Source organism: Tiliqua scincoides, chromosome 5 (genome assembly GCF_035046505.1).
Source record: "Tiliqua scincoides isolate rTilSci1 chromosome 5, rTilSci1.hap2, whole genome shotgun sequence".
In the NCBI taxonomy this organism is placed as follows: Eukaryota; Metazoa; Chordata; class Lepidosauria; order Squamata; family Scincidae; genus Tiliqua; species Tiliqua scincoides.
Genome location: NC_089825.1, coordinates 42,278,135 through 42,302,906, shown reverse-complemented (window position 1 = coordinate 42,302,906; position 24,772 = coordinate 42,278,135). Strand labels below are relative to the sequence as shown.

Genomic DNA, 24,772 nt, shown 5'->3' with positions numbered 1-24,772 from the left:
ATACAAAAACATATGCTAAAGAGGCTGAATTGAGAATAACGAATGGTGTTGTCCTCCAGTTCTGGAGGGCAAACATGGCACCTCCACTCTCAACCAAGATAATCAAATCAAGCAAATGTCAGTGTCAACCCATATAAATGTATTGGCACGATGATAGCATGCCAAAAAGCTCTGCTTTTGAAGCCAGGCCTTAAATGTATGCAAGTTTTTAAATGTAATGTGAGTTCAATCATTTATTCTAATGATATGTTTTGCCAGCCCATTATTAACAGTCTTCACGCACTTGAGTCACTTTGAAAAACAAAGTTAAAAGACATTTAAAAGCCATATTAAATTGCCCCGCCAGGCAGTTGAGAAGAGCCAGAAAATGTTCACATGTTTATTATAAAGACCAATTTTACAGAGGCAAAACAGCTGCCATTTGCAATTGCCTGTGGAGCGCAAAAGGTTGGAGTCCGAAGCTGTGGCCCAGTGAAGGAGATGCACCTCTTCACCTGCAATGGTTCTCAACTGTTTTACAGAAGGTGTTATTAGAGGTGACAAAGAATAACAAATTAGACCTAGTTGTTGTATTTGGAGGAGCCCTCAGTGAGAAAAAAGGCTAATTAACTGCCTGGAAAATTAATTTGTAGTTAGGCACTCTGAAGACTCATAAGGTGGAAACAATGAACAAACGCTTCAAATAAATAACAATCATGTATGCTTCTGTTCTTTTGGAGTGTATTAGAATACAGTTGGCCCTCCTTATCCATGGGCTTGGCCCCCGCAGATTTGAACTGTGGCTGGAGTGACCTAGTGGACATAACTGAAAGTGACTTCTGGTCACATCCAGAGGTCCTCTGAGGACCCCCCCCCCCCCCCCCCGTGGATTTGAATATCAGCAGATTTTGGTATCCACAGGGGGTACTAGAACAGATCTCCTGTGGATACCAAGGGTGCATTGTACATTCTGTGTCCATATTTTAATGACATTAAGCAACTTCATTCCACTCTTCAGCCAACTTGTCTCTCAGGGCAGCTTACATAAAAATCAATTAAAACAGTAACATCATTAAAACAGTAGAAAACATATTTGGCCTTTAAATAGCTTCTTTCAAGAGTCAGTGTTGGTAATACTTCACATCAGTGGCTCCTTCTTCTCTTGCTCACAGGTTAGTCAGTTCTACTAATGTCTGAGGTGAGGAAGAGCCGTGTGGCAGCTGGAAAGCAGCAACAGGTGGAGGTAGGAAAGGTGACACTGTTTCACTAGCGTCTTCTAATGCTGAAGTCTGGACAATCACAAGGGATCGCTGGATAAAGACATGCTGCATTTCAAAACCCAGGAAAAGAAGATTTCCTCTTTCATGCAAAAAAAAAAGAAAAGGTAAGCTTCGTCCCATCGGGTGACTGGCTGTTTTGCTGTTGTCGCTGCTGCTGTTCAACAAGTGTGCTTTTGTTCAAACTTAAATAGCTCTCCAGATCCTGTTTCTTTATCCCAGTCGAGCTCATTGACTGGAACAACGGAGAGACTTTTTTGAACAGTCAGTACATGGCCTGCAGAAAAACAGGAGTGGTTCATATCGCTGTCGGAGCACAGCTCTATCTTTATTAAATTGTGAAGTGAAGCAATAGTAAATACAGAAAGATTCAGAAGGCAAGAAGAGGGGGAAAAAGAAACCACTTATTCACCTACTCTTAAAAATCTCTACCACCAGTAGCCTCCATGGTAAATGTTAACATGCAGAGACTCACATGACCCTCACGCAGCAACTGTTGGCAACCTTCAGTCTCGAAAGACTATGGTATTGCGCTCTGAGTGGTGGTTCTGGCACAGTGTCTAGTGTGGCTGAAAAGACTGATTCAGGAGTAACAATCCCTTCCACACTGGGAGCAAGTATAGTGTGTCCCTGGTTTGTCTCCCTGGCTATGGGCCTTCCTTCTTTGGCTCAGTCTGTTGGCAAAGTGTCTCTTCAAACTGCGAAAGGCCATGCTGCACAGCCTGCCTCTAAGCAGAATGCTCAGAGGCCAAGGTTTCCTATCTGTTGAGGTTCATTCCTAAGGCTTTCAGATCCCTCTTGCAGATATCCTTGTAGTGCGGCTGTGGTCTACCCGTAAGGCGTTTTTCCTGCACAAGTTCTCCATAGAGGAGATCCTTTGGGATCCGGCCATTGGCCATTCTCATGACATGACCAAGCCAACACAGGCGTCTCTGTTTCAGCAGTGCATACATGCTAGGGATTCCAGCTCGTTCCAGGACTGTGTTGTTTGGAACTTTGTCCTGCCAGGTGATGCCAAGAATGCATCGGAGGCAGTGCATGTGGAAAGTGTTCAGCTTTTTCTCCTGTTGTGAGTGAAGAGTCCATGACTCGCTGCAGTACAGAAGTGTACTCAAGACGCAAGCTCTGTAGACCTGGATCTTGGTATGTTCCATCAGCTTCTTGTTGGACCAGACCCTCTTTGTGAGTCTGGAAAACATGATAGCTGCTTTACCGATGTGTTTGTTTAGCTCAGTATCCAGAGAAAGTGTCGGAGATCGTTGAGCCAAGGTACACAAAGTCATGGACAACCTCCAGCTCATGTGCAGAGATTGCAATGCAGGGAGGTGAGTCCATATCCTGAACCATGACCTGTGTTTTCTTCAGGCTGATTGTCAGTCCAAAGTCTTGGCAGGCCTTGCTAAAACAGTTCATGAGCTGCTGGAGATCTTTGGCAGAGTGGGCGGTGACAGCTGCATCGTCGGCAAAGAGGAAGTCACGTAGACATTTCAGCTGGACTTTGGACTTTGCTCTCAGTCTGGAGAGGTTGAAGAGCTTTCCATCTGATCTGGTCTGGAGATAGATGCCTTCTGTTGCAGTTCCAAAGGCCTGCTTCAGCAGGACAGCGAAGAAAATCCCAAACAAGGTTGGTGCGAGAACACAGCCACACCGCACTATAAAATCAATGTTATATTTTGCATTTCTTCATTAGAATGTTTTCTCCTCCTGCCACCGATGTCTGTTTTAAAACTCGTTGTACTTCATTTAAGGTGGGCCCTCATTTCATCCCAAATTCTTAGTGTGAATCCCAAAAGTTTAAGCAAACGTATAAAAATGGGAATATATATTTTAAACCCACATGAATATAAAAGGTATACTGTGTTTATGTGCTAGCCTCTGCATATTTATTGCATGACATGGTGAAGTTTCAGGGATTGGGTTGAAATTTTCAGTATTGAAAAGGCAGTCTCTCTCTCTCTGAAATCAAACATTTCATTTTAAAATGCAGGTCAAATTTTTGCGTGAAACAGAAACTTCTTTCCTTCTACTATCTCCCATAGCAAGAAGAGAATACGTTCTCTTCCTCTCTGCCTGTTTCACCCCCCACAAAGCAAAGATCTGTTTGGGCTTGTTCCCCCCCCCCGCTGATTTTTTTTTTTTTTGGGGGGGGGGGAGGTTCTACTTTCTGCAAGCCTGTAGAGGTTCAGTAAATATCCAGAAAACTCCTCCTCCTCCTTTGAGGGCGGTCCAGTTTTGGCTACAATCCTATCAGCACAGAAGTGGGCCAGATATAGAGGTTTTGTTATTGGCCTGCTATATGCACAAGGCTGTGTGTTCATCACTGAATTTTCTAATTGATTGACCAGTTAGAATTCAGACCACCTACGGGCATACCTTCAAAAGAAGATCTGAGGCATTATTCTAATCTTCAATAAACAGAATCATGACCTCCTAGGGAGTACTTTCATGTTTGCTGTTGCAAATTTTCAGAACACCATGGCTGAACCAATGCATCTCCAGGATCCATTAGGATGCATCTATCAGATAACATTGTAAACCAAACTAGCAATAGACTTTTCTTTTTTGTACATGCATGTGATCTTAATATGAATACTTAATACTGAGTTATCAGACTCGCTCTTACCACAGTTTCATTAACTTTAAAATTTATTATGTGTAGCTGGTCTGGGTGATTTACTATGCATTATTCCACGAAAGAAAGAAAAGCCTGTTAAATTAGAGTCTCTTTTATATATAGAAATGCTTCTCGTATTGAAGATGAATGACACAATTTAATAATGCTATAATTTGATTCATTTGAATCAGAATTTACAATGCCTGGATGATGTCTACTGAAATGATAAATAAAAGCCATAAAAGGAATTATGACAAAAGGAAAAATGGACTGTAAGAATAACACACATACCCAACGCATTGGGGAAATGTACAACATTAATTAGGTTCTCATAGACTATACAGATATGAGGACCTTAATAGAAACAGCACATTATTTAAGGCAATAAAAGAGCAGTGCTCAAGACATTTCCTGCAGAATCTTTACTACTAACAATCCTGATTTCTCTGTTTTAACCCATTACAACATGACTGTGTCCTGAGCACACTTGTGGGACTCATGCTCTATTTCTTAGGACTGAACTTCATGTGGTCTACGTTTCCCTTTCAAATAGCACTGGGGTCTTGTGCATAAAACCCCATGAAACAATGTGAGGTAGGGGAACTTTAGCACTTAGCCCTCTCATTGCAAGCCTAATTATGCTGGTATAAGGGTATTTGCACCCTGGATTATTGTATCCTGGTCAAATGTATCCCATTCATTGGTATCCCTGGACATTCATGGCTGTCTTTTTTTTTAAAAAAAAAATTTTGGTCTTTTGCATTCCACTATAACTGGGCGTTCCCCTGGGGGCTGGGGATAAGAATAGGCCCTCAGTTTGGCTGTACTTGTAGTAAGAGGCGACTAAACAGCCACTGGGTAGATGGGACTCATTAACCTGGGAAGGTAGCTCATCTGAGAGAAGGAAAACTCTGATCCCAAACCTCCACTGCCTTGTGGCTACATCCAGTTATGGAAAAGGCTTCAGGAGTCAACCTCGAGGCAAAATCCGGAGCCGGAGTCCCTGAGGCAGTTCATGGCTGAACACAGTCACGTTCTGGCAACTCCTGCGACGCCGCTGGAACCAACTGCATTGGCTTCTGCCTTTCCATTGGACCATTTCAGCGACATGGAGAGGGGGGATTTGCTGCATGGGAAACAGTCTATCCTCCATATCTACTTTACCCAGGCTTCACGCTCTGGAGAGGACACTCTGTTCCAGAACCACCATTCAGAGCGCGATACTATAGTCTTCCGAGACTGAAGGATGCCAACAACATAACTGGGCAACAAATCTCATGTTATATATCCTAAGCCTCTTATCCCAGCCATAACCCTAATCCTACCTTTGCATTTAAAAAATAAAAAAGGACATTTAATATAAATACACATATATTGGGTCACAAATGTATGGAATACAAAAAGAACAGATCCAGATGTCCAGTTCAAGGCAGGACACAGCTGCCCAAGATGCCCCTGATTGGGGCCATCACCCTGCCCCAATTTTCAAATTGAAATTACAATGGAAAGTCAAATACCAGACTATTAAGTGTGCTACGGCAAAGTCCTGCTGTGGGTAAGAACATAAGAACATAAGAACATAAGAACAGCCCCACTGGATCAGGCCATAGGCCCATCTAGTCCAGCTTCCTGTATCTCACAGCGGCCCACCAAATGCCCCAGGGAGCACACCAGATAACAAGAGACCTCATCCTGGTGCTCTCCCCTACATCTGGCATTCTGACTTAACCCATTCCTAAAATCAGGAGGTTGCGCATACACATCATGGCTTGTACCCCATAATGGATTTTTCCTCCAGAAACTCGTCCAATCCCCTTTTAAAGGCGTCTAGGCTAGACGCCAGCACCACATCCTGTGGCAAGGAGTTCCACAGACCGACCACGCGCTGAGTAAAGAAATATTTTCTTTTGTCTGTCCTAACCTGCCCAACACTCAATTTTAGTGGATGTCCCCTGGTTCTGGTTTTATGTGAGAGTGTAAAGAGCATCTCCCTATCCACTCTGTCCATCCCCTGCATAATTTTGTATGTCTCAATCATGTCCCCCTCAGGCATCCCTTTTCTAGGCTGAAGAGGCCCAAACGCCGTAGCCTTTCCTCATAAGGAAGGTGCCCCAGCCCCGTAATCATCTTAGTCGCTCTCTTTTGCACCTTTTCCATTTCCACTATGTCTTTTTTGAGATGCGGCGACCAGAACTGGACACAATACTCCAGGTGTGGCCTTACCATCGATTTGTACAACGGCATTATAATACTAAACGTTTTGTTCTCAATACCCTTCCTAATGATCCCAAGCATAGAATTGGCCTTCTTCACTGCCACCGCACATTGGGTCGACACTTTCATCGACCTGTCCACCACCACCCCAAGATCTCTCTCCTGATCTGTCACAGATAGCTCTGAACCAATTTACTGACCTGTTTAGGTTATATTCTAACTTAGATTAGGTTTAACCTGGGTTAAGTATAGGTTTAATTTAAACAAGTAGAAAAAACCTGCTTTCCACTTTATCCTCCTCCCTTCCTTCGATTAAGTGCTACCTTAGGTGCAGCTAACTTTCAACTTTGATTTAAATGCCTGACCCTTGGGCTCTTACTCACGAGTAGGACTCTGCTCCTGCTCAGAGTAGCCCTATGTACCTCCCTTAGGTGCTAACTTTCAATTTTGATTTAAGGTTGCTTTAAAGGTAAGGGTCCTCTATAGTAGGGCTCTGCTCCTTCCCTTTACAGCTGGTGGTGGCTCCTCTCACCCTCTTCATTGGTGAGTGGAAACTGCTTTTTGGAGCAACAGAAAGTAAGAGGAAGAGGAGCCATTTGTGTGCGTCACACACACACCCCCATTCAGCATAAACTTCAAATGAAAGCTGAAATTTTCAGGGATTCCAATTCTGTGCAGGTCCAACCTTGTTATACAGATTTGACTCAACACTAATGGGCACTTCACATGAGAAGGAATGTGCTGATCCCTAAAGAAGGGGAAAAATCCATCCCTTTAAAATTGCAGTTTAAAAAAACTGCTTTTCTAACTGCTGTAGAGACAGTCATGCAAGCGATCATTCCATTCTTCAGCTGAGCCAGGCAAAGGCAGGGAGTCCATTGCATTTCTAATTGGTGACTGCCTCTCCAACAGTAAGAAAAACTGTTTTTAAACCACAATTGTAAAGGGACTCACCTCTTAATTTTTTTAAACTAATTCTATTTAACACATTTTATGGTTGCAGCAGGGAGTCCCAGAATCAAACCCCTGAGGATGTCGAGCCATGACCTTATTCCTTTAGGAGCAATGGAGGGGTAAGAAACCTGGAAATGGGCCTTTAAATCTATTTTTCCACTGTTTTCTTATTCACAGATTTTTTTTTTAATCCACTAGGGGTTCTGGAATAGAAACCCAGTGGATAACGAGGGACGACTAGTACTGTCTAGCACAACTCCCACTTATTTAACTGGGGCTTGTACAAGAGAGCTTCTCAGTGTGCTGCTAGCCTATGAGGCAACCTGATGCAGGTTGTGAGAGCAGCAGATGGTAAAGGAGCTGGTAGATTTGAAATGCCCTTCACCCCCAGTCTGCCATCCCTGCCTCCCTCCAACCTGCCACCATCATGAACCACCTTGATTCACTTCCTGCCTGAGGAACGTGGTGTGGGGCCTTTTGATTTTCTGCAGTGTGCTACAGTAGAGGCAGCGAGGGCAGTGATGGGAGGCAACCTGGGTTGCATTGCCCTGTCTCAGTAGAAGTACTTTATATGTGGAACACACTCTTTGAAATTTACATTTGATATTAAATACCTTTACAATGACTCAGAGTCCATTGTGTATCATAAAGCACACACAAAACTCTTGCATACATGGGTTCCTTCATTCCTATACAGTAGATGAACAGATACGTACGCAAAGGAATGCAATGCACATGTAGATGCACTTTCTCCATTGAGCATGGAAAAGTCCATGCAGATAATAGAGGTATGTGGATGCATTCGAGCTCCCAGTCTGACAGTGCATTGATGGCATCAGCCCTTTGGTTATTTTTATTGAACAAACACCCTCTGATGAAATTAAATCCTAGGCGCACACAACACCAAAAATCAAATCTCTTTGGTTGCCCTGTAATCAGTCTGCTCAAATAGGAAATAGAGCTCTCTCCTCAGCCATATTTCTCAAAAGCATTTTGAGATGAATCTTGCTTATTGATCTGCTTTAGCCATCTGCTGCTTACAGACTTGAAATGAGTTGTTCCTCCCACCTGAACACGAAACATTCAGAGCTGAGGAGACAGGAACTGTCTTAGGCACAGTCTACACAATCTGCAGAGTGAGGTGGTAGAAGTCTGGACTCTTCCTCATCGAACTGAAGGTGTGGCAGTTCTTTTTAGAGAGCCTCACTGTGCAAAAAACTTGAAGCGCATGTAGTAAACAAGCATCTTGAGAAAGCTGTAGCATGGATCTCTCCCTGATTTGCTGGCTTACTGCATGCACAATGTTTTTACATGGGAGAGGATTCAAAAGTATAATTCTCTACCTTTAAAGTGGTACCTTTAAAGTGGAACAGACCAGAATTCCACTCATTCCGAGTGATGTGTAGATTGGGTTTAATATAGTCCAATTACTAATCTCTCTTGCTAAATGCTCTCTTTCTCAGTAGCACTTTTACAGCCCAATCCTAACTCCCTGCGTGGTGATGCAGCAGTGCCAACATGGAGTCTGCTGCATTCTGCAGGGAAATTTTGGCCTCTGGAGATCTCCTCATTCGTTCCCTTGCCCTGGGGAAGGCTCCTGTCAGCCCAGTGGGTCTACTCGGACAAGCGCCAGCTATATAGCTGGCACAAATCCAATTGGGCCTGGGAAGGGAGTTAGGACACCGCGGCCAAACCTGCCTCCTTTCCAAGCCTGGTCTGTCCTTCCCGTCCCATCACCTTTCCGTTTGGCCCCCTTCCTGCCCGGTTCCATCCCTCCCCACCTGCCTCCTACCCCATGCACAATCATACCTGGAACAGTGGGTGTCCAGTGTCTGTCACCACATAGAGCCAGTTACTTGCCGCTTCTGGCAGTGGCCAGCCCATGTGCTCCAGCATGTTGCTTTTCGCAACAGCCAGAAAGTGCATTATACAGCTAGAAAATTCTTGTCAGTCCTATCTGGAACTTTCAGCATTTTACCACCTCTCTGTCTCCCCCAATCTTTCACCCCTCCTCCTTTTCTCCCGCTACTTCATAACCTTGGTTCTTCAGTCTCAGTTTCCCCTGGATAATCTCTCTCATTTCTCAAGATGCTGACGTTCTGCTGCTGCTGCTGCTGCTCCTCCTCCATTTTGTGCCTTCATGTGCCCCTTTCCCTGGTACAAATGTCCTCTGTCTGCCTAGATGTTGGAGCCCAGCAGTGTCAGTGAGTATGCTTGAATATAACATTGCACTCTCTTTTTGATTCTCCTTCCCTGTTACAGTAAATAAACGTTTTATACCAGGGGTGTCAAACATAAGGCCCACATTCCAGATGCAGCCCATGGAAGCAATTTATCCAGCCCTCGTTATAATTGGGCTCTCCCAGCTTGCTAATTGGGGTCTCTCCTAACTTGAAAATATGAACAAGTTTTGTACATTTCTGTCATTTGCACTTTTTGCATTTCCATATGAGAACAAGGTGCTTATTTCTGGCCATCATCTGCTTAGTAATGTCACTTTCTGCTTAATTATGTGACATCCGGCCCTCAGTAGGCACCATGAATGCTAACTTTGGTCCTCTGTACCAAACAAGTTTGACACCCTTTTTCTATACTGTTGCACCCATATCCTTGCTTTTCTCCTTATTTCATGGCGGTCCATTGAGTTGCGCTTTGAACCCCTGCACTTGATTCCTGCAGATGTAGTCGGTTTCCTCTGCATGCCCAGTAACAGCTGGTAAGAGCTCCTAGAAAAGTATTATACTTGCATATTCAGGATTTGTTCTAGAACACGTTCTGCTACTAGATAAACATACAAGGGAAGAAAAAGTTGTCATTTCTCACTGGCCTGGAGAACATGTGCCTTATAAAACTACATAATAACAACATGCATTTCGCTTTGTATACTATTTATACTTGCACATATCTTAAGATATGGCTGTGCATACCTGTTGCAGAGGTGATACTATAAGCAGTCCTGGGTCTGAACGGGCTAAATTGTTTGGAGTTATGCAGCATTCCAGATAAATGTGCACATTTATCAACTTTTTAAAACAGTTAATCTGGTCTTGGAATGTGCCCAGGGGCAAAAACATATGCTAGTGTTTTGGGAGGTAATCTTACTGAAAAATACCAGGCCGATTCTCTGAGATATTGAAGCTGAACATACTGTCTTCTCTGCTTATTCCTTTGAACGTGAATCTCTTGAGTCTTTTTATAACCCAGTATGAGTATTATTTTTATGGGCCACAACGGCTTGTTAGACTGCATAGTCTCCAGGGGGTAGTGGTAAAACAGTCAGTTATTAAAGAGTGGCTAAGTGCAAGTGTTAAGGTAGAAGTGCAAACTTCTGCCAGTTGGTCTCATCTAGCGGGTCAATGCTGTGGGCCTGATTCTGTCACCTTCACTTACATTCACTGACAGACTTCTCAGACTACCAGTTCTTTTGAGTTTCATAGTAAGAAAAAGAGCCTGCAAAATTCAATGCTCGCTTGCTCACTCGCTCACTCACAGTCTTTCTCCCTTTTCATACACACTGTTAGTATTCACCCAGAAGGATTATAGGTAAGTAGCAATGACAGGCTGCTTTGTAACATCCAACCTATCATTTCATACAAATAAACAGGAATGTGCCAGAGTTGCTTCCCCAAGTCTCTGCCAAGACTTCCAAGTCTCTGCCTCCCTTGACTTGAGTTGAGTTATAATGGGTGGCCGTCACAATTTGTCCAGATGGGTTTTTGTCCTAGTCTTTCCAAAAAGCAAGTTAAGCCACGAGTCAAGTGTGACTTTTCAGAAAAAATGGAGGTGCTAGTGTGTGTGAGTGAGAGAGAGAGAGAGAGAGAAAGATCTCTAACACTTCCCAGTTGTTTCCATCTCATCTGCTGTCAACAATGTGTTGAAGTCCTTCACTTCTATGAACCATGAATTGGGAAGGTATTCCAGGTCTCCCCCCTGCTTTACCTGCCTCCTTAGCCCCCTCCCTGGGTTATTCAGGCATTTTGCTATAACAAGATCCTCCATCAATTGGGCTCCTCCTTCCAGAGAAAAAAATCAGGTCATCTATTCAGCCAATCGATCATCTGTTCCTTCCAAGATGGACAAGAGAGAGCCTGCTCTCCTCTCTCCCAGGCTGCCCTGCCTTCTGGTTCTTCCCCTACAGCCTCGTGTAGCCTCACTTCTCCCCTCTACCCCCAGTCCCCGCCTCCTTAAGCCAACCTGCCCTCCTCCCACCAAGTCTGCTGCTCAAGCCAGACTTAATGCAGGCTTCTGGATTGCCCATGAAGTCTTTTGGGGTGATGCAGATGCAGCGAAAAAATAGTAAGCAAACACACACACACTCAAAGCAATCTGCTAATTCTTTGGCCCAAAATGATGCGTCTCTGTGACTCCATTCTATTTGAGTCATTATCCTTTTAGAGTAAAATCCCCAAGTCTCAAGTTAGTGCCCAAGGTTTTGACAGACATGAGTCAAGTCCCCATGAGTCTCAGAAAACACATGTGATGCGTGAGCCTGCTCACCTGCTCTCCCTTCGCTTCTGTCCCTTCGCTTTTGCAGTGCATCCCCTCCTGCTTTGCTGAGCTGGGACGTCCCCTCCCTTTTGGTCTATCCATGGTGTACTGCTTGGCGCTCCTTCTGAGCATTGAATGGAAGACCTGATATCAACATGGGTGGACGAGTTCGTCGCTAGGGTTTGTAAGGAACCGATTGGCGCTTTCTGCACTGTTGCATTCACTCTAAGAAGAGCAGAGCTTTTGTTTACAAATGGGATGTGGACATCAGAGGGGTATTAAATGAGAACACTCACACTCCTCCAGCAGCTCTGACTCATTTACGCCACAACTGACTCGTTTTCTGAAAAGACTCTGACTCAAAGTCAAACAGAGTCCCAGAAAGTCTCCTGTGCACAAATCAAGTCAAAGGGAGCAGGGGGTGGGGCTAGATTCAAGTCTAGATTCAACAAAGTATATTGCCACATCCCTAGTAGGAAACTCAAGCTTGCCCCAAGATGTTTCCTGCCTTTATTTTTCGTGCCACCCACTTGATGTTAACATTGTAGGAAAATCATAATAAATAACCAAGGCCCAAATCCTAACCATCTTTCCTGCACTGACACAGCTGTGCCAATGGGGCATGTGCTGCATCCTGTAGTTGGGTGGCAGTCATGGAGGACTCCTCAAGGTAAGGGAATTTTGGTTCCCTTACCTCAGAGTTGCATTGTCCTTACCTTGGTGGTGGATAGTTGGTTAGGACCACACCCCAGATGTTGTAATTTTACCCAGTCCAAATAAATATCAGCCATTTCACATAACCACAAACTTATTCCAAAGAATGGGGCAAAATTCCAGGCTAGGCATACACATATGTGTGTTCTTTAACACTCTCTTCTTTCCTTGGCCCACTTGCTTCCTGCAGCCCCACTTACATGGTTTTCTCTCCTCTTTGAGCTTCCTGGCAGTTTCTAGAGTGCGATCATCTGCAGTACTTGCTCTCTAATGGGCCACTCCTGGCCATTCTGTCTCTTTTCTGCACATCTGGGCAACTTTAGAAGCCCAGACCACGAAGAAGGAACCAGTGATGTAGTTCCCTCCCTCATTAAAATCAATCCCCAGGAAACTGGGGTAGTTGAAACGTCCACACTTAGTCCCAACAGGAACTGATGTGGTTTTTACTATACAAATGTTGATGTGCCTCAGGCAATGGGATGCGTATTTTGTATTGCATATATTTTTCAATATATTTTTCTAACTATTTAAACATACAGTTTTTCCATGGTGACTCAGTGTAGAAAGTTATATTCTTAAGGGTGCTGCAAAGATAGGAATGAGCTGGCCACAAAGGAAAATGTTAAGGATATTTGCCAACAGAGCCTTCAAAAGCACAGATATTGCCCAACTGATTAATGTTCTTTGCTTGATTATTCAGCCAGATTGCACGGAACTGCAGTTGAGCCTCAGAATGCATGATGTTAAATCTTTGATACAGTTTCAGAAACTCATTTGAAAACATGGCGCCTTTTAGCAAATAAAATAAAATAAATAAAATAAAAGCAAATCCTACAATCTGATCTATAAAGGGAAAGCTCCAAAGAAGGAGGCATACACTTTCCATACATGAAGTAGATTTTGCCTTTCCCTGTTTTGTGGCTAAAGCGATTGTTCATTTTTCTGGGCACATTTGTGGTTGGTGCCATGATTTTAATAGTCTTAGAAACCTAGGCACCTGATTTTTGAGAAGCTGATAAGTTCAGATAAAAAAGGGAGATTACGAAGAGAGCTTGTTGGCTTTTCCTTTTGCATCTGTGGATGTACACACAGAGCTGGTACACATGGTTTATTGGTTTGGGAATGTCTCTTGAGCCTGCATGTGATCTCCTCCCCCTCTCCTTTTTGTATGCCTGTGCATCTGGCTTTCATAAAATACAGTTCTGCAGCTCATTTGAACCCATCACTAGAAGTGCTTGTTTTTGTTGATAACTAAAAAACAAAAAACACATTTTTTTCAAGCACCTCTATCCATAGGTAATGACTAAGGACCCAATCCTATTCAACTTTCCAACACCGGTGCAGCTGCAATACAGCCCCAAGGTAAGAGAACAAGTGTTCCCATACTTTGAGGAGGTCTCTGTGACTGCCTCCCCAACGCAGGAAGCAGTGCATACCCTATAGGCAGCACCAGCACTGGAAAATTGGATAGGATTTGTCCCCTAAGGCATGCTGGAATTGTATATTCAATTGTGAATAAAAACATTTTTTGTATTTTAATTTTGTATTTTAATTCAGGAAACTTAAAAAAAAAATTTCAAACACCTCTATCCAATTTAATATTTTATGGTTTACAAACCAGGATTAAACCAAGAAATGAAACTGAGATTCAACTTGGTTAGTCATACTTTGTAAAGCATGGTTAAACAATAACTGTGAGTTCTGATGAATCAAGTAAATGACAAATCCCAATGTTCACATCAGAGCTCCATGCCTAAGTGCCATACTTAGCTTAGGAGTTAAAGGGAGTGGGAGGAAGAATCATGTGATTTCGGGAGGATTAGGGTATGCATTCCTTTACCAGACTCACCAGGTTTTGTTACTATAAGATACTAAAATATTTGGTATGGACCTGAAGCCATGATACATAGTAGAATGTAATTTTAAAATCTTTGCACATAGTATTCAGTGCTGCTCAACCATACTTGGTTATTTTCACACTATGAAAAAGTAATTATTGTTTTCCAGTTGCTTTTGATTAGGAGCACAGAGCCGAAGGATAAGTAATAGATGAATCTTATTTTAGGAAAAACCCGTAGGCAGTTTGACAAGTTCACATAAAAAAACCATTCAAGCTGGGCATACGGTTATGATCCAAAAGCCTGCAGGCCTCTGAGGCTAACATGGAGTTTTATATGACCTCCTCTGTTACAGAGCATTCCATTCTAATCTGCAAGTAGATATTTCAATTATATTAAAGAATAATCACATAACAAGTAGTTTTATGCATTCATCTTATTTTTGCTATTTTGTGGTGAAGCTTCCATGTTTTCAAACAATCAAAGATAAGATGTTGGAATGGATATCTTTATTATTAGCCATGCTGGTTGTTCTGCTTAGTTTTCAGATCAGTTCATCATACAGGAAACATTCAATCTGAGCTGTGCCCTTTGGGGTGGGCATTGCAGGACTGTTAAAAGGGAAGTAGCTCTATTTTAAGCATGGCAAGGAGCTTCCATGTGAATTGTGCTTCCAGCTGATGGCAGAAAAGCAACACCTTGGCAGTGCTAAAGGATTCTGGTGTGGAAGCAAAACAACTGCTGCTCTCAGTGGTGTCAAATTCAGATGGGCAGCCCCACCTGTGGTTCCTGGCACCTATGGCTCCAGAAGTGCCAAAATGGTGACTGCCAGTTCCTGTGGGCACCAGGATACCACCAGCAGTCTCCTCAGGGAAAGGGAGCATTTATACCCTTTCCCTAGATAGATAGCAGCTGGCAGTAATGGGTCTCCTTGGCTCTGCACCTGCGTTTGAACCAGACCTGTGTCAGGTTGCCTGGGTTCGGAGGGAGGACAGGATATGGTGGCAGAGCCTGCCACTATCTCCGCCCTCCACCAGGCCTAATCCTCTCCTCCCTCTACCTTCCCCCTGCCCCATTCTGCCCACTCACTTCCTCACCCCCCACTCTGTGAATACTCACCACCAGCTGCAAAGGTCAGCTCACCAGTGCTGCAAATGTACTGGCCGGCCTTCTATGTGGTGCTAAGGTACTGCCGATTGGCACTCCATCCTCCCCCGGTGCCATATGTTTTATGGCATGATGACAGCACCTAGCACCAGCCTTGAAGGGTCATAGGATTGGGCCATGAGGAACCAGTGGTGGCAAAGAGAGAACAAATGATTTCATCAGAATCCTCTCCCTAATCTAGGTAATCTTACCACTGCTACTTCTGCTGCTCTGGGCAGATACTATCAATTGATCCCAGCTCTCTAAGGTCTCAGGGGCTGGAAGTAAATACTAGTGACGAAAGACTCCAGCACAATTAATTTTCTAAGACAAAGCTCTTCCTTGCCTATTAGGCTGACCTTATTCCTCCATGTTACTAATTTCAAAACACACATTCAAATGATAAAATGAAAATTTACTAATCCCTATGTAAGTTTGACTTGCATTCATTTTATCCAGCCCCAACTCTGCCAAGATTCACAACTGTCTCTGGTGACCTTTGATGAACCTCAGGTCTGCTTTATGACTGCAGATGCCTTTTTTTTACAAGTCCTCTAGATCTGTTGGCCTAGTACATCCTAGTACATCATTCCATAGACAGTACTTCAGATGGTGACAGTAAGAGCCAATAAAATAAAGCTGTGAAATGCTTCAGTGTGAAAAGGCTAATTCAGTGCTGGCTAATAAAGTCTCAGTGATTCATCATGATATTTGTGTACAGTGTCTTATTAGGCAGATGTGTGCGATCTCAATGTAATCAAATGCTTTGCACTAGTTTCCTTGCTTTCTCCCACCACCCCTGCCTACTGCAAAGGATGTTTAAAAGCTAGTGGTTTGTGGGAAAAGGATAGCAATAAAAGACAATTTGCAGTCATTAACTTCCTTCATATTATGGGTCTAAGCCGAAGACAACTCCAAGTATTCTGTTCTAAACAGAAACAGATGTGTTTCTTAAACAGAAACAATTTGCTACTAACTGTGCAAAGTGGCATACTTTAAAAGTATACATTACACACACAGTCATTTCTTGGTATCTGCAGGGGTTAGGTTCCTGGAAAACCTAGGAGATTCCAAATTCGTTTATAGGAAGTCATTGATCCTATGGAATCAACAGGAGACCTGCTGCTAACTAACGTGCCAGCAGATACCTTCAGAATGCAGCAGAGACCTTCAAAATGGTGCCAGCTAACAGCATGGAAACCTTTAACATGGCTATAGGAAGTTCAAAAATGCCAGCTATCCACACCACCTATCCCATTAAAAAAAAAAAAAAAACCTCTTCCTGAAGAAGGAGGAGGCAGCCCAAATCACACCCAGAGTGGCTTCAACTCCTGGAGTGGTTCTGGAAGTGACTGCTGTTGACATCACTGCAATTACTGCTGGGTTAGGAAGTGGGGGCAGCAAAGTGGGAAACAACCCAGCACAGAAAAAGCCCCAAGACCACCTCTGGCAGAGATCCTCAGAATGCAGTGGAGACCTTTAAATGGCACCCAGGAATAGCTTCAGGATGGCTGAGAGTGCCAGGGAGATCTTCTGAATGCTTCACATAGCCAGGACCAGCCTGCAGGTATTGAGAAATCCAAGCCAAAGTAAGTGAATCCATGGGTAGCGAGTCCAAGGTTAGCGGGATCTGACTCTGTACATGAATGCCTGCCTGCCTCTCTCTCACTCTGTGTGCATGTGCGCAATGTGATGAATAGGTATAGTTGGTTGGGAATGATCACTCTCCATATATAAGGAGAGTAGCCATAGCCATACATCACAGCACTGTGTCCCTCCCAGTGGTTGTCTGCTGGTGTCAACCTTGTGTTTCTTTTTTACATTGTAAACTCCTTTGGGGCAGAGAACCATTTTCTTAACTCTTTGTTATGTGAAGCGCTTTGGGAACTTTTTTCTTATTATGAGAAATGATAGATAAACATAGGATTATATACTAATATTTCATTTGACATGGGGAAGGACCTTCTACCTGAAGGATGCCTGCTACATGTAGAAAGAAATGTATGCATCGTCATGGTTATCATCAAATATAAAACTAGCTCCTTAACAACCAGCTGTTGATACTGATTCAGGAGCAAGTCTCCTTTCAAGAACTGGCATTTAATTGAAAAGGCCGTGAACATCCATAGGATTAATAATTGTTGTCTTACATTTGTAGTCTAGTCCCAATCCCAAAGGTAAAGGTCAGGTAATAAATGAAAAGGAACAAAGGAATAAAATGCATTAATCCAAGCTCTTAACCCTCTGTCAGCTTAAAACCCTGACATCCAAAATCCAATCTAGTAGACAAGGATTAAAATGCTTTTGAAAGATGCTCACATTTCCATGAATTTCAGGTAGAACATCTTCTGCCTCGGTTTGGCGTCTTTAAAATCCAAGTCACAGCTTCTTCTGTGCAAATTAGGGCTTAGAGGATATGATTTGCATTGGCAAAGCTTCCAACTGGAGAAGAAAATAAAACCATTATCCTGACTCCCAATTCACCTTCCACCCAACGTCTGAGGGCCCTGGCCTCTGCCCCCTTAAGGGCGGGGGCAGGGGGAAGTCAGCAATTCGATCCCCAGGATCAAGTCGCTAAGGGCTCCCTAGACTGCAGAAAGTGAAAGTGGAGCAATTGCGCAGTGGGAAAGTGAGGAGTCACGCAGGGCTCCCTGCACCCTCAGGACGCTGCTGCAGGGACTGGTGAGTACATCCCAGTCCCTGCAGCCCCCCTGAGCAACATGATTCTGGGGATCGCGTCGTTGCCTTCCCCTCGCCCCAGCTGCCTCCCCTGCCCCACAAAGATTTACCACGGTTTTCAAACTCCCTGAAAGTTCAAAAACCGCTGGCCTATTGGTTCAGAAACTGCTGCCATAAATCACCTTGCAAAGGTGCAGATGTCATACCACTGTTACTTACAATGGAACCACTGGCGGAAATGACCGGAGGCTCCATGTGCTTGCCAGAACTGCCCACATACCCCACCAGCACAGGTAAGGTGGCGGCGATGGTTCATTGGCAGTTCAGAGGAGAGTGGGCCAAACCAGCGGCAAGAGGGGTGGATCTTGGCAGCAGTCATGCATGCTGGATCCTATTCCCCTTTCCTGACCCAGACCCATCCCCTCCATCTCCTTGAACTTACACCATATATGAACCATGATCCATCTAGGTGTATGTCCAAAGATACCCACTAGCAACCAGGCAGCCTACTTGGAGGTAAATAAAAAATATTTTACATCTCTCACTGGCTGTCTGATTGCCCCCACCACCACCTCTGCATGTAGCACACACTTCATCAGCGTGGCTTTATAATGGAAGATGGTGGGGAACAGGCATGGGCCGTTAGTTCCTCTATCAGCAAAAACAGCTGCCCAGTCAAAAAGCAGTCTCAAGTTCAGAATAGAGATTTGTTGAGACATTTGGAAGCCCCTAGATTCATGCACACTGTTGCCTGCACTCCTGTTATTTACCTTAATGGTCAAGATTGGCCTCAAGTAGGGTACCCCAAGGGAGCCAATCGCCAGACCCTCTCTTATGGCTAAATATAAGCCCACTTACAGTAGAGATAATGTTTCAAAATGGAAAATGTTACTTCCTCTATCATTTTCAATATCAGCATTGTCTAAGACAGTGTACTGTCACGCTAGAAATGAAACTCGATTGTAATCTATTGTTTCATCTTTTCTCAAGAGGTAAGGGATGATCATCACAACAGTCTGGAAAGATGGTTCTGTTTGAAGCTGCCATTTGATTAACAACCTCTTCCAGTGTTGTGATTGGCAAGTCTCCAAATGACAACGTTCAGTTTTTGTTGATCCTGGGGCTTAATGGCATATATTGGCTTAATGCTAGTTTAATTAATAATATCCTACTTTTTTTTATTTCATCCTTCCCCAGCTATTTTAAAAATAAATATTGAAAGAAAGTTTTAAAAGAGCTCCTTCCCATTTTTACCTAATTAAACCTCTCTTTGTACTACTGAAGATTAGAGTTATGGGATTTTGTGAAGCTGGCTACATTGCCTGTGCCTTCAAAGTCTAAGGTGGAATCTCATTAGCATAATTCCTCCATGCAGTGAGAACACAGGAAAACAAAGGAAAGTTTATTCCTTTAAACAAAGCCCAAAGGTAGCTCAAGCAAATAGAAGACACGGCCATGAAAGTAGTTTCATGTGAGGGCATAATACATGTGCAATTCACACCAGACCAGGGTGATCTTTATACAAAAGCAAACTTCTGTCTGACCATGGCATAAATCAGATGTGTCTCCAAATGCACATTGGAGTGTAAAGTATATGTAAACTCAATTCTATCCTTTTCCTTATCCCTTACCCCTCCATAAGCCCCCTGATCATCAATGGGTGTCCTTGGAACTACATTAGCTAAGTAGCTGGTGCAAGTCTGTGGAGACAAAGGTGGCATGTTGGGAGGCTCCTGAGGGCATAGCATCCCAATGCAAATCACTTGTACTGAGATAGGGCCCCTCCCACCTTCAACATACCTCATCATTCCCCCGATCCACCCCCATCTTTCCACCCCTGCCCTGTTCCACTCACCCGTTCTGTTCAGCCTCATTGGAGTTAAACACCATTCAATATTATTCTATATCAGTACTCCTAAACCCAAGGTTTAGGTCTCAACCCAAGGTTGAGGTCTCTCCCAAGGCAAGACTGCGTGTATCCCAAGAAGCAGGTTCACAATTCATCACCTCCATCAATTCTTCTGCAACCCTTCAGCCTCTCTCGCTCTATCTATGAAAACAGGAGTTCTATTCTTCCCTCTCACAGGGAAACAGCCATAGCTTAATGATGGAGCACATGCTTTTCAGGACAGGTGCTAAAAATTCCAGGTTCAATCCCTAGTTATGCCAGATACAACTGGTTAAAAAGATCTCTGCCTGAAACCCGGGAGACCCATTGCCAGTCAGTGTGGTGAATATTGACCTGGATGGACCAATGGTCTGTCTATGTACAATGGAGCTTCATGTGAGCATTTGCAAGACTGATGCATACAATAATGTGTACATAACAGATCTCCTGTCTACCACTGAGGACGAACGTAGCAGCTCTGTGGGTACCACAGACACTCTGTATGTCCACTAGAAGTCTTAAAGCCATTGGGGATCACTAGAATTGAGGATAAAGTCTGTACACAGATACATATGACTGCCGTTTGAGGAAGCCAATATCTCGTTCCAAGACCAGGTTCTAAACAACCATACAACCACACAACTATTTATGGAATTGGGTTGCCAGTTCTCAAACTGTTGCCCCTGCTGTGTAGTTCACACTGCAATAGCTTCTGTTCAAAGAGAAGAAAATAATAATCAAGTTGCACATATCCAAACCATTGGGCCCACCTAAAATAATTCTGTTTTGCCAGATTCCTAGTCCACTTAGATAATTTTGCCCACTTTAAGCTAATTAGCTCCCCTTCTTTCCCCAACAATCTATTTCTGCCCTGCAGCACTGCTGGACCCCACCACCAGGGTAGCTTACCTGTTCAACCTGCAGAGGTCCTCCTTTCTCCCCTCTCCTTCCAGGAGCTCCTCCCACTATTAGAGCAACACGTAGTCCTCAGCAAGTCTTGGACATGGCAGCCACACACCAGTCTCCAAAGTCCATTCACCCATCTGTCCTTTAGTCAGTTAGTTCATCAATCCCGTCCCCAGCTTTCCTCCTTCTACTACCCACACCTCTTTCCTTCCTGCAGGTGCTGCTTATATCCCTAGAGACCTGATTGCCTCTAGTGGCTGCAGCAGTGCAGCACATGCTCTACTGAAATTCCAGGCCTTAACTAACTTAGAGCCAGTAATAGAAGATCAGAAGATCATCAGGTGGATGATGTGGTGTTGACAGCGATTCCCATGTTTTGACAGCTGGTTGACAGCTCTGGAAAGGGCAGGCCTGGCTCCACAGCTGTAATCAATCAAGGCCAATGGAGACCTGGATGGACACCTGAGCTTCATTTGACCTTGATGGGACTTTGAATGGACATGGACTACCGGGATAGCTCACAGCTGAGCTGCATCTTGGACTTAACAAGGGGCTACAAGGATAAAAGGCAGCTTCAAAAGGAGCCCAGAGGGAACCTGACTCACAGGTACCCTGGACCCCAGACCTACACAGAGGTATCAGGACCTATGGGAGATGGGGACTGCCAAGACTCTGCTGGAGGACATAGAAGAGAGGGCTACCAGGACCCTGCTGGAGGAGATGCTCTGCTGGAGAGGACACTGCTGGAGAGGAGAGATTCTGCTGCAGAAGACAGGACTGGGAAGGCTGGATTGGACTTGAACTGGAGGCTTCAGACCTTTACCCACTGAGTTAAGTGGAGTTTTGGGGAGGGAAAACCTCTGGACAAGAGGATTTGCAGGGAGTGTATGTGTTTGTAGCAATAAATTCTTGTTAATTGCTCAACTGATAAGGAGTTCTGGTTTCTTTGCACACCACAGCTGTTGTTCTTGGAAAAGGAGGGTGTTAATTAGCCAAAAAGTGGGCATTAGAAGGGAGTTGGAATATTTGGATGGGACAAATTGGTGTAGTCGGCAGAATAGGGAAAATTGGGATAGGATGAATTGGCATAGTCGGCAGGATTGGGAAAATTGGGATAGGACAGAGCTCAATCCTGTGGTTGGCGGTATGGCTCCGTGCCGCCGCCGACAGTTGCAAACATGCCATAAGACATGTTTGTGGGGCTCGCCGCCGGGCTCCTTCCAGTGCTAGCTGAGTGCCAGCCGGTGCTGGGCACTCAGGGCAGGGATGGGGGCAAGAGGAGGTGTTCCAGGGAGGGGGGATGCCGGCGGGGGGCAGAGAGAGGGCAGAGGGAGATGTGCCGGGGGTGGGCAGGAGGAGGATCTGCGGAGCACAGCTGACACCACATCCTATCTCCTCGAGGTATCTTGCACATTTCCATTACAAGTCCTGACCCAAGCACCTCCACTGTTCCTCTCCCTTTACAATTGCGAATGGAAACCGCACATAATTTTTGATGTAAAAAAAGCACCTATCATGGCATGTGTGGGTACTACAGTCACAGAGTAACATAAAGACATGTCTACAGTATTGAAACTCTGAGTAATACAAGCCGTGTACGGCCATGGTTTCTCATAGTAGTACATCATTATACATAGAATAACCTGCAGTTATAAGTAACTCAAGTATTATGACCACACAGTGTCTTTTAACAACTTGAAATGTATTTATTTCATATGCTGTAATCATTTAACAACATCTAATAGCAACACCTAAATCCTTGCATGACACCATTTTATACAGGACTATATTAAACATTATGCCCTCTATAGGAGCTGGGCTAACACGGGCGGTAGCCTGGCGGTGAGGCTCACAAACGTGCCTTACAGCACATTTGTGACAGTGAGCGGCAGCACAAAGCCACAGCGCTGAGCCCAGGTTTGGGCTCTTAGTACCCACATGCCTTGGGGGGGGGGGGTTGAGTTTTAATTATCCTGCTGTAGATGGTTTGTTAATGAAGTGGCCCAAACTTCCAGAGAACTCTGTCTTGCGTGTCTTATTTGGGTGGTGCAAGGGTAAATGGAGTCACTGCAGAAATGAGACTCAATTGTACCCAAAGAATAAAGTAATTATTTGAAGATTAACTTTTTTATTTTGATTGTGTTATTTTTTTATTCTTGCATTTGTGGGAGGATCAAGGTTGTACTTTATACATTGTTTTGCATCTAAAAATATGCATCCTAGCAAGTGTCATTTATGTGTGTCCTGTCTCCTTCTTTGATAGATAAACTGCTCTCCTTTTTTATTGCCCAGTAATATGAGATGATTACTAGAGGTGCAGTTCTTTAAGCACAGCGGCTGCAAAGACCTTATCCATTTCACTGTCCACTTTAACAGCAGTTGCAAATGTTGGGGGAAAAATTAAACTTCCCAGCTATTCAAAGTACTCAAAAGAAATGGCACCTTCTTCTTTCACTGATGAAATATATTCAGCCTTAAATTCTAGTACTGGTTGCCAAAAAGCTGAAACTGTAGCACAGAGAGGAAAGAAAAGGAAAAGTCCTGTTTCTATAACAATCTGGAAGCTTTCTATCTAAGAAAACACTCTCCAAAAGGATATGAAGGCTGGGATTGGGGCATAAATCTTTTCAAGGGATTTCAGATGGCAGGAAGCAGGTAAGGGGAAACACAATCATCTATCCAATAGAGAACAGCAGAAACTGCTTCTAAGCCTCTTGTTAGAAGAGGGCTTGAACTTATCTATCTCTGGCAAGTGTCTGGTATCTTGAAACACAGGAAGTCAATCATGCCTTGTGCTTTGTTCTTTGCGTTTGCTTTAGAAAGAAAACATCCAGTTCACAGATGGCTAAAGCTGAAGGTGCTGGAACCGCTGCTTCACAATTGTGACATGTAGGTGGAAAACATTTGGCCCAATCCTGTGCATCCCTTGCACCAGCAGAACATGTGTTCCTCTGATGTGCACCGTCACAAAAGTGCTATAAGGTGGTTTGCAACAGTGTTACTGGCCAGCATGCCAGGGGTGAGGCCAGAGTGTGCGCTGGTGGAACGAAGGATGCCCGCTGGACCAGGTAAGTCTGGGGCAGGGGCAGTGTGGGGCAGAGGCAGGGTGGGGAGGGGTAGAACAGAGTGGAGGAGAGCAGTGGCGGGGTGGGCAAATCAGGCCCAGGGGGTGGGATTGGTGCTGCCAGTGTGCGCCATATCCTATCCCACATTCCTGAGGGCCCAATCCTATCCAATTTTCTTGTGCTGGTGCCACCATGCCAGTGAGGCATGTGCTTTATCCTGTGGTGGGTATGCAGTCACAGGGGGTCCTCAAGGTGTGGGAACATTTGTCCCCTTATCTTGGGGCTGCATTGCGGCTGCACTGATGCTGGAAAGTTGGATAGGATTGGGCCCTCAATCTGGCATTTGTGGCTGGAGAATTTTGGAAACGACATCGGTTCAGAATTCTTTTCTCTTGAGCATAATCTTCACTTTATACAGTTGCGGTGGTTGTCTGACTGAACACACAATCCTATGCGTGTCTCCTCAGAAGGAAGTCCCATTGTGTTCAGTGGGGTTTACTACCAGGAAAATGTGCATAGGATTGCAGCTTGAGAAGAGAAAGGAAGAGCCCATCTTCTATACGTTAAAACAACAGTTTGATGTGCAGAAATCAGCCACTGAAGCTTTCTACAACATGGTTGGCAACCTTCAGTCTCGAAAGACTATGGTATAAGCCTACAGCACCCAGTATTCCCAGGCGGTCTCCCCTCCAAGTACTAACCAGGCCTGACCCTGCTTAGCTTCCGAGATCAGATGAGATCGGGCATGTGCAGGGTAACTCAACATGGACAAAAGTATTTTCACTTGCAAATGTCTATACATAGTAAAAGCAGCAAAGGAGTAGGGATCACTTGAAAAATAAACAACTCTAAACCAGTGGTGTAGCTAGAGGGGGTGCAAAGCACTAAGTCTTGCAAGGAGCCTCACCACAGCGTGCAAGGGGCCCCTCCCGCTCCCCTTCATAGCCATTCCAGGAGGGGGGAGCAAAAAAGGAGGCAAATGCCAGGAACGGCTCTGAAGGGGAGGGGGT

General features: G+C 44.4%; 1 pseudogene; it reads right to left on the bottom strand.

Moving 5' to 3' along the window:
- Positions 1-24,414: 24,414 nt before the first annotated feature.
- On the bottom strand, positions 24,415-24,532 carry LOC136655016 (5S ribosomal RNA; annotated as a pseudogene).
- Between the last annotated feature and the right edge of the window lie 240 nt (positions 24,533-24,772).